Source organism: Leucopleurus acutus (assembly GCF_964270905.1).
Source record: "Leucopleurus acutus genome assembly, chromosome: 9".
Lineage (NCBI taxonomy): Eukaryota > Metazoa > Chordata > Mammalia > Artiodactyla > Delphinidae > Leucopleurus > Leucopleurus acutus.
The window spans coordinates 5,927,519-5,946,519 of NC_139144.1; positions in this window are offsets into that span (position 1 = coordinate 5,927,519).

Consider the following 19,001-nt stretch of genomic DNA (forward strand, 5'->3'; position numbering starts at 1 on the left):
CTCTCCACCCTTTCACTGACGTCAGTTATGCACACATTAGACTTGTGGAGTTGTCCTACAGCTCATGGGTGCTCTTTCCCTGTTTTCTGCATCTCTGTGTTTCATTTTGGATAGGTCCCCTTGCTGTGTTTTCAGATTCATGAGGCTTCTCTTCTGCAGTGTCTAATCCTCTCCAGAGTTTTCTCAGCTCCAGAATTTGATTTGATTCTTTAAAATATCTTCTATGTCTCTCCTTAACATGCTCAACCTTGTTCTACTTTCTTGAACATAGAATGAGTTTTAGTAACTGTTAACTCTTTTAATGGTTTTGTGTACTCATTACATTGTCTGTGTCATTACAGGTCTGTTTCTACTAATTGATTTTTATCATCATCTTGGGATGTATCTTTAGGATTCTTTGTGTGAGTAATAATTTTTGATTGGATGCAGATATTGTGAATTACATATTGGTTTTGTGTTCTCCATATTTTTTTTTATTCCTGTAAATGTTTTTGGTCTGTGTTCTGTCATGCCATTAAATTACTTGGAACCAGTTTGATACTTTTGAGACTTGCTTGAAAGCTTGGTTAGGTCCAAAGCAACCTTTTATCTAGAGCTCATGCTGCTTTATTTTTGAGACATCTTCTGGGTACTCTACCCAAGAAGTGTCCCCCTCTGACTTGTGGGAGCAGGAACTATCCCTGCTTCTGTGTCAATGGGAGGTGTTGTTTCCTCTGCAGCTTTGGGTGGTTCCAGCTTTGGTTCAGTTTCTATCCATGTGTTCTGATTGGTGTATAGGATCAGATTTTCAGAGCTTCCCTCCCTCTCTGCAGACTCTCCTCTCTGGTTCTGCATTCTGTGCACCGTAACCACCATGGTGTCCCTGCCCCTCCTCTCAGGGGGACTGTTGGGCTTGGCCTGAGGACTCCCTCCCTGCGCTGACCCCTGGAAGCTCTCCAAGGAGGGTCCTGCAGCCACCATGGAGCTCACCTCCTTCCTTCCCCACTTTGGGATTCCTGTCTTGTGCTGCCTGATGTCCAGTGTTGGAAAACCACTGTTTCATGTGTCTTGTCCATTTGCTTACTTGTTTCAGGTGGGAGGGCGAATCTGGCCCCTGCTATTCCATCTTAGCCTGAAGCTGAAATCCTTTCCTCAGTTTCAAATGTCCATCAGCAGTGACCTTTTACATGACCCCATGCCCCTGCCAAGTTATTGATACTTGCAGCATTTCCCTCTCTCACTTGGGTACTCAGACACTGTGTGCACCAAATGAGCCACAGGCAGCTGGGAGAAGTGCCACGAACTCACCTGTCCACACACCTGCTGCTGTTGTGGTTGTGGTGCCCACAGGCAGGCTCTCCTCCAGGCAGGAATGTATAGCCTTCCCTGGACAAACTCCCCAACTAGTGCATTTGCTCAACCCTGCCAATAGCACCAGTGTTTGGGGTTCAAACATGCCTATTTGGGTGACAGTCATACCCACCGTGTCACCCTGGAGGTTCAGTCTAGAGAGAAATAAGGAAGAAGACTTGGTGCTGACTTAACCAGAGAACTTACCATCCTGTACTAGACTAAGTACTTCTTTTGTGTGTGTGTGTGTGTGTGTGTGTGTGTGTGTGTGTGTGTGTGTGTGTGTGTGTGTGGTACGCGGGCCTCTCACTGCTGTGGCCTCTCCTGTTGTGGAGCACAGGCTCCGGACGCGCAGGCTCAGCGGCCATGGCTCATGGGCCCAGCCACTCCGCGGCATGTGGGATCTTCCCGGACCGGGGCACAAACCCCTGTCCCCTGCATCGGCAGGCGGACTCTCAACCGCTGTGCCACCAGGGAAGCCCCAGACTAAGTACTTCTGATATACCTGTTTCTCAGTCCTGTCCTCTCCTCAGTGGGTAAGTTGTCGTAGGCAGAGGGCGGTCTTCTCTACCCACCATCAGGAACCATGAACAGAGTCATCCAGACCTGGTTGCTGCTCTGTAAAGACATTTGCAAAATGTTCTTTCTTACTGCTCCTTCCCCTCCTCCTTCTCTATACCAATTCATACAATTTCATTAATTTCAACTTCGCATTTTGAAATAAACCCAGACTTACAATAAAGTTGCCAAAAATCATACCTAGAATTCCCATACGCTTTTCACTGAGCTTCCCTAAACCTTATATAACCACAGACCACTTATCAAAATCATGAAATTAACACTGATGCAACACGACTAATAATCTACAGCCTTATTTACATTTCAAAACCCCTCCCACTAATATCTTTTTTCTGGTCCAGGAAACAACCCACGGTCGCACGTTCCAGTTATTTGCTGTGTTTTGTCAGTGCCTGAGTCTTGCTTTGTCTCTCGCGATCTTGATCCTTTTGCAGAGTGCTGGTCAGTTATTTCCTAGAATGTCCTTCATTTAGGGTTCGTCTGATGTCTCCTCCTGACGAGGGTTAGGTTGTGCATTTTTGGCAAGAATACCCCAGAAATGTTTATTCTTCTCAGAGCATCCTGTCAGGAGTACCGTGATGTCGGACCACTTCATTAAGATGACCTCAACAATGTTCCCCACTGTAAAGTTACCATTTTCCCTCTGTAATCAACAAGTGTCCTGTGGGAGGAACCTCGGAGGATATATAAATATTCTATTGATACTTTTTTTTTTTTTTTCTTTTTTTTTTTTTCCGGTACGCAGGCCTCTCACTGCTGTGGCCTCTCCCGCTGCAGGGCACAGGCTCCGGACGCGCAGGCTCAGCGGCCATGGCTCACGGGCCCAGCCGCTCCGCGGCATGTGGGATCCTCCCGGACCGGGGCGCGAACCCGTGTCCCCTGCATCAGCAGGCGGACTCTCAACCACTGCGCCACCAGGGAAGCCCTATTGATACTTGCTTGCTTGCTCATGCCTGTGCTCTCTCCTGAGCTCTTGTGTTTTCCTTGTCTCAGCAGAGCCTGGCTTCCAAAGGATAACCTATTTGCAAAAACAGTTTACCTCCTTAGGATGCAGTGGGGGTGGGCTTCATCACATGTGAGTTCCCCCCTAGTTCTGGGACAGCTTCTTTTCCCACCACACGCCCACCCCTCGGGATGCCGAGGCCCCTGTGCTCTGTTTGCTCCTGGGCTACTCAAGGGGAGAGGGTCCACATGAGGTTGTCGGGATGGGGCTGGACACGCCCGAAGGCCCAGGCAGGCATCCCTCGCTGGAAGACGGAGAGTGTGTGTCACCGAGGGGTCTCAGAGCAGAGCCCAGGCCCTGCAGCCCTGCCGCTGCGCGGAGGCGGCCCTGGATGCTCTCTTGACCTGCAGTGAGTGACTTGTCCACGTCCCTCTGCCACGTGGGCACCAAGTGCCAGGCACTATGGATGCGTGGCCATTTCCTTTTGAGGACCCAAGTCCCCCTCCGCAGTCCTACAGGACAGGTGGCTCTCCTTCCCTGCCCCCACTCTCCTCCTTCTTACCTTTTCCTCGGGGTAGAGGCTGTGCCTGAGCAGGGGAGGCTGTTGAATTCTCTCTCCATCCTGGTTCCACTTTTCCTCTTTGGGGTGGTGGACAACCCCCGGAACACCTGTCCCGTGTGGGGGTAACTTTCCATGTTATGAGTCCCGCCCCCAGGGCAGAAGCCAGGACTCACTTCCCCAACCTACAGCCGGGGTGCAGACCCGCAGGTTCAGGTAGACCTGGGCTCTGCCGATCCCATACGCTTGCAGGAGACTGTAACGTGAAGGAGGAACAGTGTCAGGTCCTCTGCAGACCCCATGATCGGGTTGCTTCCCAGAGCGGCAAGCAGGGGTACTGCCTTTTGAGGCTGGTGTGGCAGGAGGGGGGCCATGCCCGCAGAGGAGCAGGAATGGCTGATGCTCCTGTGGCCGTTCCAGACCTGGCTCTTCTGCTTCCCAGAGAAGCCGTGAGCTGCCTAACGCCCAAGCCGGCCAGAGTGGCCTCTGCTGGCTGTTTACACCTTCCTCCTTACTCCCCTGAAGCCTTCCCTTTGCGTCCCAGACCCCTGTTAATAGTCAGCACACACACGCAGATAAATGAATATTAGCTCTCTCTCTCTTTTCACCCTTCTTGCTTCCCTTCCTCTCTCCCCGCTCCATCCCTCGCTCCCTTCCTTCTCTGGAACAGTTCTGTTCCTCCTGGAAGCCCTGTGGATGTTCCCAACCCACTGGAAGGAGGTCGCCTGCAGGGAAGTGGGAAGAGAAAAGCACAGAGGTTAATATTTCAAGACTTATCTTACTCCACTATTGGTGGAAATTGTTATGATTTGTACACGGTCACGAAAAAAATGTAATAGTGGCTTACCTGTCATGATTCCCCTTCTTTCACGGTTCCAGCCTGTTTCTGAAATACCGAGGATTTGGTCTCCCTCATACCCTCATCCCACCTGTGTCACCTGGACACAGTTGGCTGAAGGTCCCATGAGGCATGAATGTGAGACTCTTAGAGACAGCAATCTACACCAAAGCATGTGAAAATCATAAAACCCACCAAAACGGAAGATACTATTTGGTACTTATGTCTGATTTGGGTGTGCCTAATATCCTTGTTACACTTTAATATAATGTTTAATATAAATAAAATATTTATGTATCACTTGAATATGAAGAAAACTCTGGATAAGAATTAGGAGGAGCTAGAGATGCCTAGAGTTTTTGCCAACAGACCTGCAGCCCATTCAGGCCTTGGCACCCCTGCCCTTACACAAGATGCATCCTTAAACAGCTCCTTCTTGACAGATGCAGTAAACCATCTCAAAAAATCCCAGTCTCAGACTTTGGGCCAGGGACGGGAAGTAAGATCGCCTTAGGTACAAATCAAGAGAGAAAAACTGGTGCCCTTGGAGAGGGATGCCGTGTGGTCTGCACAGTGCTCAAAACAATGCCCCGGAAGAACTTGCACTTTCGATGCAGGCAACTCGACTGCTCCCTTGCTTTCTACACAGCTACCACCTGGCTTCTGAGGACCTCTGACCCCGGCCACCTAAGCAGAGGCCGCTTTGATGAGTGAGTCCCCAAAGGAAGAGCTTCATGCAAAGGGAGTTCATTTGTTTTTGTAGTTAGGCAGAGGGAGGAAGGACTCCTGTCCCCATTTTTCTTCAAGGGCTGTGGTTTTTATCTTGCCACTTAGCAGTTTGGGGTTTGAGGCCTCCCCCCATCTGTAGGTATGGTCACAAAGAGATATCTCTGACTGGTGTGCCCTCCTTCTGCCCTGGGTGGCCGTCCTGCCACCCTGGAGCAGGTCCCTCCCTCTGGGATCCCACTGCTTCTTTGAGCACCACTTATTATTTAGGGTTTATGTATGTTTGGTGTCCTTATTTAATGTTTTATGGGTGGAGAGAAATGGATTAAAGTCATCCTCTGGGTGTGTTTCTGTTTGTTCTCATAGTAGCATCTATGGTAGTTGCTTTATGAATTTTGATGGTATGTTATCTGGTGCATACCTATTCAACACAGCTGTATCTTGTGTGTTTTACCCTTTATATACTTATTATTTATTGAAAAGTGGCCTTCCTTGGCCCACTTAATATTTATTTGCAACTTTTCTATATGTTGCAAAACTCTTCCAATAACAATAATTTTTGAACCTAGTTGAAGGATAATCAGACATTCACTGTCTAATTCTTTCAACATCTCTGTAGGCCTGAAAAATTTCAAATCCAAAAGCCAGGGTATGGGAGGATAGCATTGTGAGAGCTGCTCAGAATACCTGTTCAACACAGGTGAGTCCTTGTGGTTTTGGGGGTGTGGTGGCTGGTGCCCTGTCACAGAAGACCTGGATTTGAACCCTGGGTCTACTACACACACACACACAACTTCATTTCTATGATCCCCACATCCTGCCTTGAAATGGGAGCAAGAAACTCAGTGGGTTTGTTGCAGTCATTGAGATAACATATGTGAAGGTGGCAGGTACATAATAATTGCTCAACTAATGTAGCTTTTGAGTCTTATGAAAGGCAATGTTATAATGAAAGTACTATCAGGGTTTTTGACTCAAAAGACCTGAATTCAAATCCTACATCTTTCCACTTGCCCAGGCACCTGATGCAAAGCACCTGCTCTCTTTTAGGTCTGGTTCTACATCTGTAAAGTAAAACAACCCTTGTTGTGAGGGTTAAATGTGACAAAGTGCATGAAGACACTGGCTGACTGCAGGTGTTTATTAAATAAAAGTCATTATCGTTTTAAGATTCCAGCGTATTTATAAAACACAAGGTAGTATTTACCATATGCCCTACACTATTGTAAGTGCTTTGCAAATATGAACTCAATTAATTCTCATAACAATGCCAGTCAGAGTACTACAACAATCTCGGCTTTACTTATGAGGAAACAGGCACAAAGAGAAAATTACCTTCCCCCAAATCAGCCAGCAGGTAAGTGGGAGAAACTGGATCCAAATCCAGGTGGCCTGGCTCCAGAATCCTTGCTTTCATCTACTACGGCCTCCTAACATAAATATTAGAAAAGACATACCCTACTACCTGGGAAGTATTTTTGCTACACTGAATGCTTGAGTAATTGTTTGAGGTCATTTTGACAGGCCTATGTCTTAGGTTTTATAGAGTACAGTATTCCATCAACAACCTAACTTCTCTAGCAGTTCAGGCAACAAAGCAAAATAATATAAATAAACCCACCCCTCCCTTCCAAAAACCCCTCCAAAAGACGACCACCACCACCATTGCCACCACCACAACAAGGTCTTCTTGATGAATGAAAATGTGACCCTGGGCAGCTGAAAATTCTTTTCCTAAGATCTCCATGAGGTGGAGATTTATGGTAGAACGTGGAAAGCAAACCTTCTGTAGAGATTCACCTGTTGACACATCAAAACAGCTCTCTTCAGGGCAGGATAACACCGAGTGGACTTTAAAGCATCTTCTCTGTGAGGCAAAGCAGAGCTTTCTCTTCTCGAAATCCAATACTTTGTTTTCAAAGAAAGATTGGAAACACCTGCCTTTTCCACCTAGCAGTCACAGTCGCGCTGCCCTAGATTGAGAGGCTTTCTGTTGTATGCTTACTCTGACACGTGAAGGTGAGAGATTGCCTTCATTAGGGACTGTTTCACGTTTTGATGACTTACTGTGAAAGACAGAACAGGGAATGCCACCTTAACGTTTCCAGAAATCTAGGCTAATAAAACAAGCAAAAGCAACAGCAAAAGATACACACACATCAATGGCAACTATGTGAGCAGATGTCTGTCAACTAACCTTATCGTGGTCTTCATTTCACAATATGTATGTATATCAAGTCATCCCGTTGTACACCTTAAGTTACACAATGTTATATGTTAATTATATCTCAGTAAACCTGGAAAGCAATTTTAAAATTCAAAGAAGTAGTTACAATTTTTAAAAAATTTAAATTGTTTTCTCTGTGAGTCAGGCTCCTTTGGGCCCCAGTAAAACCGCATGGTAAAGTCCAGCAATTGTGTGGCAAGCGGGCATCCCCATGTCGGTGCTCTGTGAAGGGTAGGCAGAACACAGCACACAACCGGGAGTGCTGGTGTCTACAAACTTACACACTGTACTACGTATTCCACCCGAGGGGAGCTGCGCGGGGCCTCATCGTGGGGAGAGGTCCTTTCAAGCTCTAGAGGAGGAGTCATCTGGCGACACGACCACCAGGTCACTTCCAGGTAGAGGAGACAGGCTCTTTGGCTGCCCCTGGGGCACTCTGTAGTTTTAAACGGTGACAAACTATTCAACCAACAAACACCAAACGAGGATTTTCAGCTCATGGAAGGCTAGTAGGAGATCACGCCCTGGTAAAATTAAAAAAGGGCAACTAAGATTAAGCCTTGAGTGATGGGCACAGGAATGAGAGGTCACATGTCACCTTCCCTGGCTGGGCTGAGGTTGGCATTTAGATCAGCTTTTGAAAAAACTGCGCTAAGCAGAAGATCCTTTGGTCAAAACGACTGAAAAAAAGACAAAAAGATTCAGAGTCTATAATTTCCGCCCACATTGAGTTATTTGGATAAGACTCTGCTGTCATAACCAGACCGAATTCACTAAAAATAAAGCATCCCTGAGAATACTTCACAGGTTTCACCAGTGGTTCACTACGAAAAAGAGCCAGAATGTGTGTGTGGGTCTCTGCAGAGCACAGTCCAGGATCAGAAGCTGTTGGCTTTTGTTGAAATTTATGGCAGATTTATCGACTCATGAGATAAATATTGACCAAGCCAAAGTCAGGGCTACTACATCTTCAGGAATAATAAATCCTGATGCTCTGAGGGACACAAAGTCAATATGTGCTTTGCTGCATAAATTCCAGACGAAGAGCTTTCCTGGAACATCTGTAAATCTCTCCATCGTGACCACGAGAGTAGCTTTTTAAAAATTACTATTGACAAGAGACGGAGATCGGGGTTCAGTAAGAACACATCCTGTTCACCACCGTGAAACTCACCAGGCAGCCCAGTTTCACTGTGATGGGATCCCTGATTTGTTCATTGGAAACAAAGCCCAAAGGACTGGTACGTGTCCTCTATTGTTTCCTATTCTAAGCATGATGAATCAAGATCTTCTCACCCTAAACAAGTGGCAGAAGAAGCCGATATATTCCTGACAACTGCTCTATATTGGGACAAAAGATAGTTAGTTTCTTGTATTTGCAATGAAGAAATTCTAGCAAAGCTGAAGGAAAACAAACAAACACAGGGCCCTGGTGGCATGTGGCAGAGAAGCAGCAAGGGGTCTGCTCCCTCTTCCGCCTTTTTGTTTTCAATCCATCAGTGAGCTTTCATCGGTCACTGACTAGGGAATGCGTACATAGTAGAGTGTGAACCAGAGTAAGCAGTAACTACAGCACACGCTCAACCCTCTGCAGAAACTGGTGGAGCTGCAGAAAAGTGGAAACCATTATATCTGCCCGCTGAAGGTAAAGACACATTTGGAAAATAAAAGAAGGATGGGAACATGTCAAAAGGGCATAGGAACCATCCTGAAAGAGTGCCCCATGGCCAAAGCCAGAACAATCCATGAGTCTGCGCTGATGCAAAAAATGAGTGAAAAAGTAAATAAATAAGGGAGAAGAGATGAGCCCTCCTTACTGAAGAACTACAGACAGTAGAGGGGGTGTCTATGTAGGTACTGCCCGCTCTAAGATGTAGGTGGAGCCTAATTCCCCTCCCCTTAAGTATGGGTGGACTTAGGGACTCACCTCCTCTGAGAGAGTATGGAAAGGGAAACATGGTAACTTTCCAGTGGACAAACCTGGCAGGCCCCACCCTAACCCAGGTCAAGGTCAACCTCAGCAGTGACACGTCATGTTGATGTCAGGGACCCCTGACAGGACGGGTGAGAAGGACACTTCACTTCCGTGGGATTCATTCCAAAAAACACAGCCCCGGCCTAATCATGAAAAACATTAGACAAACTCCACTTGATGGCCATCATCCAAAATTCCTGACCAGCACTCTTCAAAAGTGTGATTGATGGTCTTAAAAAACAAGGAAAGGCTGAGAAACTCTCACAGATGGGAGGAACTAAGGAGACTGAAAGCCAGGTGGAATCCTGGATGGGATTCTGGGACAGAAAAAGGACACTGGTGGAAAAATTGATGAAATCCAAATGATGTCTGCAGTGTCATTAATAGGTTTGTCCCAATGCTAACTTCCTGGTTGTGACTAACATCCCATAGTTGTGAAAGAGTTTAACAACTTGGGGAAACTCAGTGAAGGGTGTATAGGAAGTCCCTGTATTATCTTGGCAACTTCTCTGTAAATCTAAAATTAAAACACTTTTCCACATATTTGTGAATTTCTCAAATTCCCATCTGTTTCTCATTTCTAATTGCATTCTCTTTTGGTCAGAGAGTATACTTTGCACGACTTCAAGCCTTTAAATTCTATTTAGATTTATTTTGTAGCCTAACTTGTGGTCTGCCCTGGAGAATGTTCACAGGCACTTGAGAAGAACATGTCTGTGGTGGTTGTTGGGTAGAGGATTCATGAGACGTCTGTGAGGTCTGGTTGCTTTAGAGTGTAGTTTAATCTTCTTTTTCATTGTTTATCTTGTCAAGTTGTTTAATCCATTATTGAAAGTAGGGTATTGAAGTCCCCAGTTATTATTGTTGAACTGTCTATTTCTCCCTTCAATTCTTTCAGTCTTTTCTTTATGTATTATAGGGTTCTTTGGTTAGGTTTATATGTGTTTATATTTATCTGTTATATATTTTTGGTGGATTGATCCTTTTGTTATTATAAAATATCCCTTTTGTGTTTAGTAACAATTTTGGTCTTAAATTCTATTTTTCTGATACTAATATTATTGTTATTAGCTCTTCATGCTATTCTTGTCATATGTTTTACTTCTACATATGTTATAAACCCCTCACTACATTGTTATTATTTTAGCTTAAGTGGTCAATTATCTTTTAGAGATGTTTAAAAAAATTTTTTTAAATCATCTTTTAAAATTAATTAATTAATTTATTTTTGGCTGCATTGGGTCTTTGTTGCTGTGTGCGGGCTTTCTCTAGTTGCGGCGAGTGGGGGCTACTCTTTGTTGCGGTGTGTGGGCTTCTCATTGCTGTGGCTTCTCTTGTTGTGGAGCACAAGCTGTAGACACGAGGGCTTCAGTAGTTGTGGTGTGCGGGCACAGTAGTTGTGTCTCACGGGCTCTAGAGCACAGACTCAGTAGTTGTGGCACATGGGTTTAGTTGCTCCACGGCATGTGGGATCTTCTCGAACAAGGGGTCGAATCCATGTCCCCTGCACTGGCAGGTGGACTCTTAACCACTGCGCCACCAGGGAAGCCCAAAAGTCATTTTTAATTTACACACATATTTATGATTTCCGGTGAGGTTCATTATTACGTGTAGATTTAGATTTCTATCTGGTATCATTTTTCTTTTGCAGGTCTCTATAACTGAAAAGTTATTTATTTTGTTTGCTTTTCAGTAATTATCTTTGTTAGGTATAGAAATCTAGATTGACAGGATTTTTTAAAAATATATACTTTAAAATGTTACTCCACTCTCTAGTCGCTTACGCTTTTCTAACAAGAATTCTGCTGTCTTGCTTACCTTTGTTGCTCTCTATGCAATAGTTTTTCTCCCCCACTGACTGCTTTTAAGATTTTTTTCTATATCATTGGTTTTGAGTATGATGTACCTTGACTTAATTATTTTTCACGTTTTTGGTACTTGGAGTTCATTGAGCTTCTTAGATCTATGACTTTATAAAGACAACGAATTAGGAAAACTTTCAGCTACTTTCTCCTCTGTCGTTTGAGGAATCCAAGGACATCTCTATTAGGCTGCCTGGACTCGTGTCACAGTGCACTGAGCCTCCCTCCATCTCTTTATTATTATTCTTTTTTCTCTATATGTTTTATTTTGGAAAATTTCTATTTCTGCATCTTTAAGTTCACTCATCTTTTCTTCCACAATGCCTAGTATGCCATTAATTCCATGCGGTGCATCATCAGTCTCAGATGTTACAGTTTCCATCTCCAGCAATTCAGCTTGTGTCTTTGGAAATACCTGTCATATTTTGCTCTAAGTTTTTGAACATACAGAACACAATTATAATAGCTTTTAATATCTTTGTCTGATAATTCTTACATGTGTGTCCTTTCTGGGTCCATTCTCACTGGTGGTGTTTCCTTATTAGGTATTTTCTGACATCTCTGAATGCCTGGGAATCTTGTTCACAGTGCAGACATTGTGAATTTTACCTTGTTGAGGACTGGATATTTTTGTATTCTCATAAATATTCTGCAACTTTCTTCTAGGAAAAAGTTGAGCTGCTTGAAAACTAAAATTATTTAATTTTTTTTTTTTTAGGCAGGACCAAGGAAGGATGGTATGCTGCTGACCACCAGGGCCTATGCATGTGACCTCAGGCTGGCCCCTCCCAGCCACGGCATGGACCAGAGCAGAGCCCACATGTGCTGGACCCTGGCACATCCTTCTGAGTACTCTACCCCCGTGATATTTGAAGTTTCCCATCTGGTTGGTGTGTGAGTTCCAGTAGTGTTCCCCATGATCATTACCGGAATTACCGGGTTCTTAACCCTGGCCTCAGGTAATGTCTTCACATTAATTCAGAGATCAGTACTTGTGAATACTCCTAGGGGAACCTTTGCAGATCTCTCTCTCTCTCCCTCCTGCACTCTGTCCTGTGAACTCTGACTGTCTAACAAACTGGCCTCTCAGCTCTGTCTCCTCAAATTATGGAGTCTTCTGGCACCTGGGTCACTCCCTGTGTGCTGCTACAATTTCAGGTCTCATCTAATCTGTTTCCTGTTTCTTGGTGATCACTGTCTTTTCTTAAGTGTTGTCAGGTATCTTGAAAACTGTTATTTCTTAAATTTTGTTATTTTTTTTCCAGTCAGGAGGATAAATACGACATCTGTTACCCCGTGTTGGCCAGAAGTAGAATCCCCAGCATCTTTTTAACATTTTTTTTATATATCACATTTTCATCCAAGATGTTGTTTGAATAGTGTGTTCTGGAAAACAAAGTTTGAATGCTTCCTTAACTAGATCCATAAACACAGGAAAGGAATAGTGTAGGAAAGGAGAGATATAAATTTTACTGTATATATTCCATACCAGAAAACTAGGGGGCACCTTATCTGCCTGTCAAACTCCTACTAATCCTCAACACTGTCTCTTTTAGAAACACTTCCTAGATGGAGTCTTCTGCAAATGCCTGCACAGCCCTCCAAGGAATCCTTCCATCTTTGTGTCATCATTTCATCCTATCTTAATATCTCACACATATTTGTTATTGCCTGTATTAGAATTCTTTTAAAACCTTGTCTGTCTCTATGTGGCTGCAAGCTCCAGGAGGCTAGGAGGATGTGTTACGTCTTTGTCTACAATGCCTGGTTCATATCTGTTGCACTAAACCAATTTCATCCATTTCTTTTCAATCCCAAGTCAAGTCCATTAGGGGAAAAAGCTGTTTTTCTTTCTCTTTTAGTAGGAAGGGAATAAAAAGCTCAAAAACAGAGAACATTTTGCCTCAGGTGAGGCAAATGATCAGGAAATTGCAGAGCTGGAATTGGAGGGTCATGTCTTTGTATTCCAGCATTTGCTTCTCCTGAGCAGTAAGTACTGCATGACAGAGCTGTCCTCAAGGACAAAAACACTCTACAGCTAAGCTCTGTGATGAGGCAGCCACCTGTGGCCGATGAGCACCTGACTGGTGTGACTGAGGAAGTCCATTCAATTTTAACTAATTGCAACTGAAAGAGCCACACGTGGCCATTGGCTGCCACCTTGGACAGCACGGTTCCAGGCATGGTGGACAGACCCAGCCCTTTCCTCTTTCAGCCTGAATTATGCTTAATAGATGAGCAGTTCTCAACCTGGGTTTTTAGTTGATTTCCAGAAAAAGAGAGAATTCCACAAACGGTTCCAACCAATAATTTTGCCAAAAAGAAAAATGTCTCAAATAAAAATCCACTACTGAGCCTAAGAGAACAGTGGGTAAAAGGAATAATACAAATGGTCAAAAGAAAAGTATTTCCTCAAAACAAAAAGCTGGGCTTCCCTGGTGGCGCAGTGGTTGAGAGTCCGCCTGCCGATGCAGGGGACACGGGTTCGTGCCCCGGTCCGGGAAGATCCCATATGCCGCGGAGCTGCTGCGCCCGTGAGCCATGGCTGCTGAGCCTGCGCGTCCGGAGCCTGTGCTCCGCGACAGGAGAGGCCACAACAGTGAGAGGCCCGTGTAACGCAAAAAAAAAAAAAACAAAAATAAAAAACAAAAAGCTTTCTTTGATTTTGAAGTTCTCTATTTCTATGTGACTTCTCTGGTAAATATACATACATATATTATATATAAATACACCACTTATTTATCACAGTTCTGGAGGATGGAAGTCCAAGATCATGACTTGCAGATTCAGTGTCTGGTGAGGATCTGCTTCCTGGTTCTTAGATGTCCATCTTCTCACTGTGTCTAGCTCTCTGGGGTCTCTTTTATAATGGCATTAACCCCATCACGAGGGCTTCATCCTCATGACCTAATCAACTGTCAAAGGCCCCATCTCTAAATACCATCACCTTAGAGTTAGAATTTCTATGTATGAATTTTAAGGGGAATCATTCAGTCTATACTTTATGTGTATATATATATATTATATTATATATAATATATATATGGTAATTGAACACTTAAACTCAACCCTCTTGACCTGCCTGTAGGGAAAATCTCCAATTCAGGGACCATCCGTGTTGAGGATAAGTTATGGCCTCAGTGGTAGTGCCCAAGTCATTCTCACCCCTTCCAAGTTGAGGGCATCAGAAAGATCACCTTAACCCCGCCCAGCCTGGCTCTTTTTTTGTGAAGGGCCGTGCATTGGTTTGCTAGGGCTGCCGTAACAAATCTCCACAGACTGAGTGGCTTAGGCAACAGAAATGTGCTGTCTCAGTTCTGGAGGCCGGAAATCTGGGATCAAGGTGCTGGCAGAGTTGCTTCCTTCTTTCTGTGATGAGGACCTGTCTCATGCCTGTCCCTTAGCTGCTGGCTGTTTGCTGGTGATCTCTGGCATCCCTCTGCTGACATCTGCCTTTACGCTCACGTGGTTTCTGCAAGTGCATGTCACTCTGTGCCCACATTTCCTCTTTGTGTGTGTGTGTGTGTGTGTGTGTGTGTGTGTGTGTGTGTGTGTAATAATGGGCTTAATGTTTATCTGGTGAGGCACCACAAAGTTTTGCACGTTGACCATAAAAGGAAAGAACCATGTCTCCTCAACTCAATTAGTTTTGCATTCTCACCATTATTAATGACATTCATAATATATAGCTTATTCTGGAATTGTTTCCAGGGCTTTTTTCCTTTTTAGAATTTTAGTGGAACATGTCTGACAGCATAACCAAGCATAAATCATGCTTGGCTTGCACATTCCCTCTTTTTATAAGGACGTCAGTCATATTAAGTCCCAACTGGAAGACCTTATCTTAACTTGACCTCATCTGGAAAGACCTCATTTCCAAATGAGATACTGGGAGTTGGGACTCCAACATCTTTTGAGGGGATACAGTTCACCCCAAGCCAGACCACATGACTGATATGGAGAGCAGGTGGGAATAGATGTTCTCCCCTGTCAACCTGCCTGTTATTTGCTCCAGAAGGTTTGGTACAAGGCAAGGATAGGAGGGGATGGATTGCCACCATCGTCTTGGGTGTACATGCGGTCCACACCCTTTCCCCTGCAGGGACAGGCTATCTGTATATCACATGCATCTATCTCCTGGGAGATCAGATTCCTGGCAGAAACTAGGTTCATGCTGGGAGATCAGAAGATTGGGAGGACCTGGTTGGTCTCTGAACGGAGGTCTGTGAACCTATGACCTCAGAGCTGGCCCTGTTTGGCCAGAGTGGGACCTGGGGTGAGGGTGGAGAGGGAAAGCCTGCCTGGAGTTCATTTCCTGCTATTTCCTGGTTCCACTTCCACGTGAAGCCTGCCAGTGCGTCCGTTCTCTGGGTTTCCTGAGATAACCCAATATCCTACCAAAGTTCCATTTTTCTTGCTGAAAATCACGTAAGGTGAGTTTATCTCTTGCAACTGAAGTCTTGGTGGGACTCAGAGGGAGGGAGGGTGGGGTGTCAGGAACAGAGCTGGCTGATACATGCTGAGCGGGCAGGTGTCTGTCCCAGAGGAGAGAACTGCTCCTTCTCACCAGCACCCAAACAAGAAGCAGGCATCTTTCCCGAGAACAGGTATTGCTCCCTGGAATCTACAGATCCGTGCCAGTGCGCAAGATGAGACCATGTTTACCCTCACGTCCCCACCCAAGCCACGCTCAAATAAGCAGTGAAATCTCCAGACCTGAGTCATCTGTCGAGGCAAATTATAAACTTCTAAGCGTGTGGCTTCACAGAGATACCACAGTCCCCTCGTATAATGAGCCTGCAGTTTGTGGTGAAGAATGACCTAAGAACAAGTGAACTCACTGTCTAAAAGGAGAATTTTTATCACGATCAGTTGCTCTCTGACTGACAGGGCTGTCGTTTCTTTCAGTACGAGAAAGAGCTAAAATACAGAGAGAAACCCTAGAAATAAACACGGGCGGCATAATGGCAAGGTTTTGTATTGCCAGAGTCAAAAGAGCAAGTTCCTGGGGAGGAAACCTCATCCACTTCTCCTGCCCCTTTTACAGTGACTTTGTTATCATCCAAGTCAATTCAAAACATAGAAGCTTGCAACATGGCGGCAGGGGCTGGGCTGGGCTGGGCTGGACAGTGACCGTAGAGGAAAGACTGTCCCTGCAACAGAGGAGCTCAGAGTTGAACTGGGAAGACGCTGATCTTAGGGTTAGGATTTCACATGACAAGTCCTCCTATAGAGGTGGACATATGTTGCTCCCTGCACACAAAGAGAAAACCAATTGATTCTGCCTGCAGGAGTCACAGAGGGGGTGACATCTGAGGTCAAACGTGTCCCATCAGAGACAACATGGTATGGTGAGGTCAGTCAGTGATCAGTGACTTGGCCTGGGCAACATGAGGGTGTGGTTATGGAGGCTGGAAGGACAGCCAGGAGCTGGGTCACAGAGCTGGCAATGCTGGGGAAAGGAAATACCATATAAAGTGTTTGAGTAGACAGCCAGGTCTAGGATTTAGAAAATCATTCTGGCAGCAATGTTGAAGATGTATTTGGAGGAACAGGGTGCCGAGAGATCCAGTCACAGGTTATTGCAGGAATCTGGGCAAGGGATACGGACATGACTTTGAGGGATGGTCTGTACTTCTTTCTGGTTTCGTAGGAGGAAGTTCAGCACGTTTCCATTTTTAAATGTTTGCCCTACTGTTAATTTCACGTTGTTATTAGTAAAATTCTTAGATGCAGTAGCAGAAGGCACATTGCGGATGGCAGAGATATTTTTCACAGCTTTTATGGTGGATAACAATATACTTGACATTTTTCTCATTAAATGTGAGTTTTGCTCTATGATTAAACATGCTCGGCATCTGTGGTCTAAAATTACAAATGTGAAAATCAACAGCGCAAATGTTTCAGTCAATAACTATACAGAGACAGTCAACATGAAACAACCCCTTCGTATGCTCTCTTCAAGGAAGGAATGAGTTGACATCGACAGCAGTTTTGGCAATGGCTTTGCCTTCATACTTTGGAGAGCAAGGGAGCTGCAGTCCCAGACTCCTAATTACCCCCTGGGAGTCCAGGAGAAGTGAGTGGTTTCCATTAGGAAATCTCAAGGCTGAGGGCCAGCAGAGCTGGGGAGGGAAGGGAGGTTTTTACTGTGGCAACTAGGGAATTTCCAAAGGGAGCGATCGAAGGGTAGAATTTCACTTGGCAATCCAGACGTAAGGGAGACGTGTGTAAGGTCAGTCAACAAGTCCAGGGACCAGCAAGCAGTAAATATGCCCGTCTTCCCGCTGGAGGCAAGGCTCATCTGCGTGTGTGTGCGTGTACGTGTCTGCAGTCTGCGTTCCTGCTAAAGGAGAAGATGAAACCCATGGGCAGCAACTGTCTTCTCACAGGCTGATCATCTTCTCTCTTCTTCACTGCTCTATCCATCGGCGTCGCCACCTAAAGACGCATGGAGAACAGTTTTCATGCCTGAATGAACTGAATGGCTGGGAGTGACCGATCACCTAGTAATGTCTGCTGTGGGTACAGAATACAGGAGTGGCACAGCTTCTGCTCATGTGCCATTCTGACTGTGTGAACACAAACAGAAAACGTGGGAGTGCAGGTTCTAACAGATGGAAGAGGATCCAAACGTGAGTGCCAGGGAAGAGTGAACGAACACGCCCCAGAGAAAGAGATTCTGCCAAAATCTTGGAATAAGGGCAGGCTTTTCACCATGTTGCTGGGTCAGCATGTTGCAGGGAAGTCATGCCATGGCGTGTTTGATGTGCAGTGATGAGGGGGTGGAGGGGAACCCAGCTAGAGTCCTGATGATGGAGGAGACGGGTGTGGCCTGGCAGAGGGTGAAGAAGCTGATGGAAGGAGGCAACAGATGTGGAGGTCACAGGACCAGAACTGCAGCAAGGGTGTTCGCAATCCTGTTCACAAACACAACTCTATTTCTGAGTCACGTTGATGCAAGGCTCCATCTCTTTTGGGGAATTAGAGCCATAATGCTGCTTAGAGACCCAAAGGAGCCAGTATCATTGTCAAGGCAGCTGTACTAGTCTGCTAGGGCTGCCATAAAAAAATATCTCAGATGGGGTGGGTTAAGCATCATTTATTCTCTCACAGTTCTGGAGACTGGTAGTCCGAGATTAAGGTGTCTGCAGGGCTGGTTCCCCCTGAGCCCTCCCTCCTTGGCTGGAATGGCTGTCCTCTCCCCGTGTCCTCACATGGTCTTTCCTCTGTGCCTGTCCGTGTCCTAGTGTCCTCTTCTTATAAGGACACCTGTCCTATTCAGTTAGGACCCACCCTAATAAACTCATTTTAATTTAACTACCTCTTTAAAGACTCTATTTCCAAATACAGTCACACTCTGCGTTACTGAGGGTTAGCATTTCAACAAATGAATTTTGGAGACCATTTAGATCCTAATAGTGACCTCAGCACCCCTGTGGGTGGCCTGATGTTCCATCTCCCAGAGCTCATTCAAGGTGCGTGAGTCATCACGGTCCTGAGTTATTCTCCCCTGTCTGGGAGTTCAGACCCTGGACCCTAGGTCTCTGGTCACATCTCTCTGTTGCTGGAAGAATGTGTCTGCCTGTCATTGGCCCTCACAGCCTCTGGGATCAGTCAACAGCTGAGGCACATCTTGTCCTGACCTTCAGTTAATGCTTCCTGTGGGGGACAGTGGGAATGATAGAACCCCTCTTCTTCCTCACACGTTCACATGAAAGTTTGAGCACCTCAAAGACAAGGGGTGGGGTCTCCCAGACCGGATGGGCATTTAAGGCAACGCAAGTACGTCCCTCCAACCCAACCTCACTCATTCACCTCTGTCACCCCCACCTGCCCCAGGTAATCCAGCAAGAGGAAGGTCTAGCTCTTCCTCCTTAACCTTTACTCATTCTTCCTCAGTAGGGGGAGAATGGTGACAGCCTTCAGAGCACAGTTTTAATGGCTTCAAGTTTCAGCTTAT